The 10,503-nt window shown below is 35.2% G+C and overlaps 1 protein-coding gene and 1 pseudogene across 5 annotated transcripts in view; both read left to right on the forward strand.

Moving 5' to 3' along the window:
* Window positions 1–10,503, forward strand: part of PAN3 (poly(A) specific ribonuclease subunit PAN3) — a 143,917-nt gene that overhangs the window by 56,874 nt on the left and 76,540 nt on the right. The window lies entirely within an intron of this gene.
* On the forward strand, window positions 4,944–5,946 carry LOC109395220 (zinc finger protein 277 pseudogene; annotated as a pseudogene).

Raw genomic sequence — 10,503 nt, forward strand, 5'->3', positions numbered from 1 at the left:
AGGAGTGGAATTGTAGGTTTTGGGATAAAGTAGATAAGGTTAAGATTAATGTCAGCATTTTATTTCCTGGTTTGTTTGTTTGTTTTTTAATTGACTTAATTCAGTCAAGGAGTTTCTAGGCCTGGTACATGGAGAGTGAACTCAGGTAGAGCCTATCCAATTGACAATACCAAACTGGAAGTTCACAGAGGACAATGTGGATATAGTTTCACAAGAAAACAGAGAGGAGAGAGCTTATACAGAGAGAGAACTTTGGACACTTGCAAAGCTTTTCCCTGAGTCTTCTCTTGCGTACTGATCAAAAGATAAGATTGAGGAGGCTGCTTGTGCTAGAAGAAGAAGTTTCTGAAAAGATTATAGGAAATAGTTCTCAGAGCTTATACAAGGCCAAGAATAATTCTGTATTTTCACCAGCGAACATGGACAGCATAATTCATGAAGCATCAGGTGAGCTAACAAAAAGTCTTTTGCCCTCATTATTGGGGCCAAATTAGCCTTAAAATAAAGGTTGGCATAGTCCTTCCTACAAAATTTAAAAGAAGACCTGAATGGATCAGATTGATTTTTAAACAGTTTATGATGGAAAACAAAGCTGAATAATATTTATAGGAAAAAAAAATTCACCACCTATCAAGATAAAAGTAACAATATTTGACATCCAATTAAAAATTACCAGACATGTAAAGAAATAAAAAAAATGACTCATAAATAGAAGAGTACATAATCAATCAAAATTGACCTAGAAATGTTATACCAATAGTATATAAGAACATCAAAGCAGTTATAACTGTATTCTGTATGTTCAGGAAGCTAGAGGAAAGATTAAACATGTTAGTACAGACATGGAAGATACTTAAAATCCAAATCAAACTTCTAAAATTTAAAACGAATATCTGAAATGAAAAAATATATTGAATGGGGTTAATGGCAGATTAGACATTACATAAGATTAGGGAACTTGAAGGCATAGCAGTAGAAACTACCTAAAAAAAACAAAACAGAAAAAGTGAGCTGCGGGAAAATTTCAAGCAGCCTAACTTACTTGTATTTGGAGTTTCTAAACTAGGGTAGTGGAGGGGTACACAGAAAAAATATTTTAAGACATAATGGGCAGATATTTTCCAAATTGAATGAAAACTGTAAACCCACATATCCAGGAAGCCCAATTAACACAAGTACAAAAAAATCATGGTGGGGAGGGGGTGAGAGTGGGGAGCAACACCAAGGCACACCAGGGAAAGAGGAAAATAAATTAATTTTTGAGGAAAAAAGATACAAATGCAGCTTATTTCTTATTGGAAAAAATACAAGCCAGAAGACAGTGGCGCAATAACTTTAAAATACAGGAATTGAAGACATGTCAATTTAGAATTCTAGTCTTGGAAAAAATAACAAGAATGAAATCAAATGAGTGCGTATAAAGACTGATGAAATTTGAATAAGGTGTGTAGTTTAGTTAAACCTGTACCAATGTTAGTTAGTATGATTTTGAAAACATACTATAGTTATGTGAGATGTTATCTTTGGGGAAAGATGATGAAGGGTACCACTTCTTGTAACTCTTAAATTATTTAAAAAAAATTTTTTTTTTTAAAAGCAAACACTTTTTCAGACATTTAAAAGTTGAAAGGATTCACCATCAGCAGAAGTGTACTTCAGTAGATATTAAAGGAAGTACTTCAGGCAGAAGGAAAACAATACACTATGGAAATCTGGGTTTGTACAAAGAAATGAAGAGTGCTGGAAATAATAACTACACGAGTAAATAGCTATGCGCTGCTTAACGCTGGGGATATGTTCTCAGAAATGAGTTGTTAGATGGTTTTGTCATTGTGTGAAATTGTACAATGTCCTTATACAAACCTAAGTGGTACAGCCTACTTACACATATAAACTATCTGATATTTGAGGTCTGACAATGAAGTTCGTGAACTTGTTGCAACGATGTTGCCAATCTTTTGTGATATCAGAAGGATTATTCATGAATTTGTACCAACTGGACAAACAGTGAACCAACTTTACTATTTGGAAGTGCTGAAAAGACTGTGTGAAAAAGTTAGATGACCTGAACTTTTTGCCAACAGTTCGTGGCTCTTGCATCACGACAATGCACCAGCTCACACGGCACTGTCTGTGAGGGAGTTTTTAGCCAGTAAACAAATAACTGTATTGGAACACCCTCCCTACTCACCTGATCTGGCCTCCAATGACTTCTTTCTTTACTCAAAGATAAAGGAAATATTGAAAGGAAGACATTTGGATGACATTTAGGACATCAAGGGTAATATGACAACAGCTCTGATGGCCATTCCAGAAAAAGAGTTCCAGAATTGCTTTGAAGAGTGCACTAGTCACTGGCGTTGGTGCATAGCTTCCTAAGGGGAGTACTTCGAAGGTGACTATAGTGATATTCAGCAGTGAGGTATGTAGCACTTTTTCTAGGATGAGTTCGCGAACTTAATTGTCATACCTCATAGCTTATTGCTCTTAGGCTACAAGCCTGTATGGCATGCTGCCATACAAAACAACATGATTAAATCAAGTAAAAGAGAAAATTATGCAATTGAGAGACGAGGTAAACACTAGCTATATGAGGCTGCTGCTGGTTTAACACGGCATACTGTTTTATAGCACACTTTTATATAAGTAAGAAAGCACACTCTAATGATAAAAATTATAGTATAGTAAATACATAAACCGGTAACAAGTGTTTATTATTACCAAGTATTTTTTATACTGTACATAATTGTACCTGTTATACTTTTATATGACTGGCAGTGCAGTATGTTTGTTTACACCAGCATCACCACAAACATGACCAAAATGACATTACGATGTCACTAGGTGATAGGAGTTTTTCAGCTCAATTACAATCTTATGGGACCACCATCATATAAATAGTCCATCATTGACCAAAATGGCATATGACTGTATAAGAAACTTTCATTCTTATTGTTTAAGTCTCTTTGAAAGAGAATTGACTGTTCAATGCAAAAATAGTAACTTTATTGTAGAGTTTATAACATATGTAGAAATAAAATATATGATGACAGTAGTGCAAAGTCTGGGAGGGGAGAAATGGAAGTATAATATTGTGAGCTTGCTAGTCTATATCTGAAGTACTTTAAGATTCTATGATAGTGGGTATTATGGACTGAATTGTGCCTCCCCCAAATTCATATGTTTAAGCCCTAACCCTTAATGTGACTGTATTTGGAAATGGGGTCTTTAAAAAGGTAATTAAGGATCAGTGTGGTCATAAGGATGGGGCCCTCATCTACTGTAACTGGTGTCCTTAGAAGAAGACAAATAACCAGGATGCACATGCATAGAGAAAAGGCCTGTTGCTATGAGGATACAGCAAGAAGATGGCTGTCTGCAAGCCAAGAAGAAACACAGCTCTACTGGCACCTTGATCTTAGACTCTAACCTTCTAGAACTCTGTGAAAATAAATTTCTGTTGTTTAAGCCACTCAGTGTGGTATTTTATTATGGCTCCAGCCGGCTAAGTCAGTTGGTGGTAAGTTAAATATATGTACTATAAAGCCTAAGGCAACTACTACAATAATAGAACAAGAGAGAGTTGTAGCTAATAAGCAAAGGGATAAAATGAAATAAAAATAACAGTTAATCCCAAAGAAGGCAGAAAAAGGAAAAGGGGTACAAAGAACAGATGAAACAAACAGAAAATAAATACCAAGATTATAGATCATTTTAAACCCAACCATATCAGTAATCATATTAAATGTAAGTAGTTCAAACATCCCAATAAAAAGGCAGAGATTTTCAGATTGGATTAAAAAAAGAACAAGATCCAACTATTGGGTTGTTGGAAAAGTCATGATGCATTTTTGCAACGAAAAACAGAAAAAATACATCATGACTTTCCAACAGCCCAATATATGAAGCAGACAAGAAACCTACTTTAAACATAAAGATAAAAATAAGTTAAGAGGTATACCATGCACTGGTCAAAAGAAAGCTGGGATAGCTAATATTCATAGCCAACAAAATAGATTTCAGAGCAGAGATTATTACCTGGGACAGAGTGTCATTTGATAAAGGTAAACGGGACAGTTCATTAAGAGCATGGATATACCATTCTTAAATGTTCATACATTTAAACGTGTTAAATATATGAGACAAAGACTAATAGAATTGCAAGGAGAAATAAACGAACAATGATAGGGATTTCAATATTCTTCTCAATAGTAGGAGATAGAAAAAAGACAAAATCAGTAAGGAAACTACAGGAGACTTGAACAACTGTGACTACCAGTTTGATGTTTATAGAACACTGCCTAACAACAACTAAATACATTTTCTTTTTGTGCACATGGTGTATTGACCAAGACAGACCAATTCTGGGTCATGGAACAAGTCTCGATAAATTTAAAGTCATACAGATGTGTTCTTTAACCACAGTGAAATGAAATTTGAAATCAATAACAGAGATCTTTGGAGAACCTTCAAGTATTTGGAAACTGAATAACATCATACCTCTAAATTACTCATGGGTCAAAGAAGAAATAGAAAGGGAAATCAAAAAGTATTTTGAAGTGGATGAAAATGTCAAACGCTATGTGATGCCACTAAAGGGATGAAATAGACAAATCTTTGAAAGATACAAACTACTCAAGTTCACTCAACAAGTAATAGATACGTGATTAGCAGTAAATCTTTGTAGTGAAAAACCTTCCTACAAAAAGGCCCAGATAATTTCAGTGGTGAATTCTACCAAATATTTAAGGAAGAAATAGTATGAGTTCTACACAAAGTTATAAAAAATTGAAAAGGAAGGAATGAATACTTTCCGGTTCATCCCATGAGGTCAGCATTACTATGATGTGATAGCAAAACCAGAAGACTGCACAGAAAGAAGACAAGGAAAACCTGTACGCCTTTTCTTCTCAGCAGTGTAATGACTGCCACCATGTGTGATAAGAATCAGTTTCACAGCTGCCCTTGAACAGGACAATTGTTTTTTGTTATGTGACATTTTACCAGAAGATGGAGTACTGAGGGAAGAACTTCAGAAACAGAGTGAAAGAAATTCTGGAACAACAGCAGCAAGAATGAAATGATAATAATTTTCATGGTGTTTGTGTTTTGCAATGAGGAATTCCTCAGATACAGATCTGTTCTTTTGAACAACGTGGTCAGAGAAGGTGCTTTTGACGTTGGACTGCCAGACAACATTGAAAATTGCAGTGAATTTATATTTACATTACAGAAAAAACTTGACAACTTGCAATGCTCGTAACTGTGAGAGGACCTTTAGGGATAAAAACATTTAAAGGTCATATGAAGAAAAAGCATTGTGAGGTCAGTCCTAAGAACAAAGAATATGACTAAGTTTATGTCAATCATTTGGAACTTGGGAAATCACAGGAAGAAGTTCAGTCGGAAGATGATTGGGAGTTGCTAGAACAGCAGGAAGATGCTAGGTCTGATTGGAAGAACACCTCATCTCTGCTGCCTGCCTATTGTGGGAAAAGCAAGCAGAAGCAATCGAGAAATTATGTGTCCACATGGAGAATATACACGAATTTGATCTCCTCAAAGTAAAGTCAGAACTTGGATTAAATTTCTGTCGGCAAGTGAAACTGGTCAGTTTCACCTGGATGCAAATTCACCAATGTATTGTAGATGTTACGGCTGCCATGTGAAGTTCAAATCCAAAGCGGACTTAAGGACGTGGAAGAAATTAAACATACAAGTATGTCACTGCTTACTGAAATAAAGACACGGGGATCAACCGGAGTGTTATTTTCCAACCTATGAAAATGACACTCTACTGTGTATACTGACCGTGAAAGTGACCTCACGGCCCAGAAACAAAATGGAAGTATTACTATCATCAGTGGAGATACATCTGAACTGTCTACTTGGAAACAAAGCAGTATTTTGAACCAGTTGCTACTACACGAGTGCTTGAAAAACTAGAGAAAACTGCCATAGAAGCAATTTTTCATGTTTTTCTCCTATGAGACAGATGTAAAAAAATAGCTGAAATTTGAACATCAGCAAAGGATTGGTCCCTGGTGAAATAAACTTTTGAAAAAAATGAATTTTTTTCAAAAAATAAAATAGAAAAATGACTTTCTATAAAAAAAAAAAGGCAAAACACACACCAGTGTATATTCAGTATATTTCATGTATATAGACATACAAATTCTTAACAAAATTTTAGGATAACTTGTCACAGTAATGTAAAGTTGGTTTAATATTTAAAAATCCATTGATGTAATTAATCATATTACCCAACTAAAACCATATGATCATCTCAATAGATAGGAAAAAACATTTGACAAAATCCAACATCCATTCCTGGTAAAAACACTCAGCAAACTAGAAATACTACAAAGGAACATCTTGAACCTGAAAAAGAGCATCTATGAAAAAACTGCAGCTAATATCATACTTAATGGTGAAAAATGAAATGTTTTTCTCCTAAGATCAGAAGTAAGGCAAGAATAAGAATGTCTGCTTTCACCACTTCTATTTAGCATTTTTCCTGGATGTTTAGTGTAATAAGACAAGAAGGAATAAAAGACAGATTGGAAAGAAATAAGAAAACTTTCACAGAGACACAACCATCTATAGTTAACATAAATCATCTGTACCTGATAAGATGGAATCTACAAGAAAAGCTATTCTGTAAAGTTCGTCAAGTTTGCACGATGCAAAATCAATACATCCAACTGAGTTTTACTTCTCTATGTGCAGAACGGTGGCCCCCAAAAGATAGGTTCAGGTCCTAATCCCTGGAATTTGTGAATTTACCTCATTTAGAGTCTTTGCAGATGTAGTTAAATTAAGGATCTTGAGATGAGATCATCCCGAATTATTCAGGTGGGCCTTGAGTCCAGTGACATGTGTCCATATAAGACCTAGGCAAAGGAAAATTACACAGAGAGGTGATGTGAGGTTGGGGGCAGAAATTGAAGGGATGTGGTACAAACCAGGAAATGCTGAAGAACGTGGCAGTTTCCAAAAGCTAGGAGAGAAGTGTGGAATGGGTTCTGCTCCAGAGCCTCTGGGGGAGCGCCCACACCTTGATTTTGGACTTTGGGTCTCCAGACTCTGTAAGAGAATACATTTCTGTTGTTTTAAGCCATCAAGTTTGTGGTGATTTGTTACAGCAGCCGCAGGAAACTGATACATACCTAAACTGAAATTTTAGAAATTATGCAATTTATGATTTCAAAAATATAAAATAGGCATCAGCCTGACAAAGGTCTAAAGACCTGTACATTGAAAACTTGAGAACGTTCCTGAGAGGAATTAAAGAAGACCTAAGTAGATGGACATGTATATCATATTCATGGATCTGGGGACTCCGCATTTTTAAGATGTTAGTTCTCCCCAAATTGATCTGTAGATTCAGTGCAGTCTCTTATTAAAATTCAGAGGCTAGCTAATAGAAACTGACAAGCTTATTTTAATATATGAAAATGCCAAGGACCTACAAACCAAACCAAATATTAAAAAAGACAAGAAAAAAGATGCAAGACTTACCTACCTGACTTCAAGACTTACTATAAAGCTACAGTCATCTACGTAAAGTGCTGTTGGCATGAAGATGGATTGGCATCAGTGGACCAGATTAGAGAGTCCAGAACTTAACTCACTAATACATAGCTGATTTTTCAACAAGTTAGTGAAGGCTATTTGGTGGAGACAGAATGATGTTTTTAACAAGTAGTACTGGGAATAATTGAGTATTGATATGCAAAAAAATTTGTTTAGACCCATACCTTACACTACAAAAAGTAACTCAGCATGGATCATAGACCTAAATGTACAACACGAAACCACAGAATTGAAGAAGAAAACAGGAGAATATATCTGTGACATTTGGTTAGGCAAATATTTCTTTGATACAACACCAAATATGTGACCCATAAAAGAAAAATTTGATAAACTGGACTTCATCAAAATTTAAGAACCTTTGTTCTTTGAACGATACTGTTAAGAGAATGAAAAGACAAATCATAGACATGGAGAAAATATTTGTATATCACGTATCTGAGAAAGGACTTTATCCAGAATTGTCAAAATTTGATACGAGAAAACAAACCAACCCAATAAAAATAGTCAAAAAATGTGAACAGATATTTTTACCAGAGAAGATAATGGCAAGTAAGTCATTTGGGAAATGCAAGTTAAAACAAAAATGAGATACCAATACACACCTATTAAAATTTCTAAAATGTACAAGTCTGACCAAAGCTCTTGTTCCTGAGTACATAGAGCAACTCGATCTCTCCATACAGTGCTGGGGGGTTATATTAAAATAGTACAACTACTTTGGAAAACAGCTGAGCAATTTTTTAAAAGGTTATATATTCAGATACCACATGTCCAAGCCATTTACTGCTAGGTATTACCCAAAAGTAATGAAACGTGTCCATACAAACACTTGTACACCAATATTTATTGCAGTTTTGTTTGTGATAGCCCAAAACCAGAGACAGCCTTTGTCCAGTGGATGAAAGGGTAAACAAATTGTGCTATTTCGATATTATTGAATATTAATCAGCAGTAAAAAAATGAAATATTGAAAGAGGCAATAACATGAATGAATCTTAATGATGCCAAATGAAAAGCTAGTCAAAAAACAGCACATACATATGTATGTAAGATTCATTTATAGTCTAGTAAATGCAGATTAATTTATAGTGAGCAAAGGCTGATCATTGGTTGCCTGGAGACCAAAGTAGTGGAGCAGAGAGAAATGGAAGGGGGAAATTTAAAAGAGGCTTGTGGCTTCTGGAAACTCTTTGGGCATGATGGATATATTCATTATCTTGATTTAGATAATGGTTTCATGATTGTCATCCTATGTCAAGAGTTATAAAAGTTTACATTTTAAATATGTGCAGTTTATTATATGTCAATTATATCTAAATAAAGCCATTAAGAAAATGTCACCAGGCCTTTTCAGGCTGTTTCAGAGAGTAGAAAGATTACTGATAGCAACCTATGAAGCCGTTAAGACCAGTAAAGACAGGTAAAGCAAGTTGAGATCATTATAAGGAGTTGTACCATGAAAGGTATTTTATGGTTTTATAAGTTTACTATGTATTCCTGACCAGTTCAGGAATATAAGTGGTTTCTCTTTCATTCATCACATCACCTTAAGACAATGTCTTTTTATATATACCTTTTGACATATTAACAATGAAATACTACATAATATTTCTTTCTGTTTTCATTTAGTATAAACCTCTTCCTGTCCTTTCTACCTGATTAAAAAAATATTTAATGGTTGTACTTTTTGTGTTGTACTACTTACTGGTTTCTTAATTTATGGGACTAATTTGTTGTGGCCTTAAATAATAAGTATTCTGTTTGTAGTGGAGTCCAGCAGAGTATTAAATACTGTTAAAGTAACATTTTCCATGGAATCATATGATAGAATAGCATAAAATTGTATTGAACCTGTTAGAAAGAAACCTCATCAGAAAATATATTCATTTGTAAAAAACCTTTATCAGTCATTTGTAGATAGGAAATATTATATCATTTTGGTTGGGTGAGATGTGTGGATTGAAACAGTAATTATTATTATTATTTTTTAAAGATTTTATTGGGGAATTGGGGAAGTGAGCAGCGTTGGGGAATCAGGGAAGGGGAACGGACAAGTTGCTGTCCTTTTGTTCTTCAGTCTAGCTGTGGAGGACATCGCTTCACTGGCCCATGTTGTATTGTGATGATTGCACTCTTCCCAGCTGAGGCAGATGGGTCGCCGGCCATTGGATGGCCGCTCACTGCGGCTCACATGCTGGCTGCCGGCCACTCACGGTAGCTTACAGCAGCCCACTGCAGCCTACACCATCGCTGGCGACTCAAGGCAGCCCAGCTCCAGGTCGAGCTGTTTTTCACCATCTTAGCTGTAGAAGGAGCAGTGTCACTGGCTCATGTGGGATCCGAACCAGTGGCCCTGCTGCTCAGACCTTGTGCTCCCAAGCCAACTCTTAACCAATGAGCCACTCGGCCTGCCCCAGTAATTATTATTTCATTTAAAATATAATAATTACAACAATGCTTTTTAGAGCTAATGCTAAAGGTCAGGACACTTGATTTAATATATTTCTGTCCAGAGAGTACAGGTCAGGTAGGTATCATATTCAAATGTTGGGGGTTGATGTCAGTTTGGAGAACTCACTGTATAAAAAGCACTTGGTTGTTTTGGCATGAAAGATGCAGTGTAAATTTAAGAGTTTGAGAACCTAAAATTCTATTGATAAATTCTCACAAAGTGAATGTCTGCTGTTTAACTTGAATAAACATTGTTTTGTTTTGTTTTCAAATGTGCATTTAGAGCTGTTTAAGATTCAAGTAAAAATTAGGAACTTAAAATATGAATAGAAATTAGAAATTATGAATAGAAATATAATTATGTGTATGTTAAAAACACATCTAAATAGTTATGAAGGGATTATCTAAATCATAGAGCAGGAGTAATAAAACTTTGATTTTCTTTTTCACTATTTT

Source organism: Hipposideros armiger, unplaced genomic scaffold (genome assembly GCF_001890085.2).
Source record: "Hipposideros armiger isolate ML-2016 unplaced genomic scaffold, ASM189008v1 scaffold_459, whole genome shotgun sequence".
NCBI classification, from domain to species: Eukaryota; Metazoa; Chordata; class Mammalia; order Chiroptera; family Hipposideridae; genus Hipposideros; species Hipposideros armiger.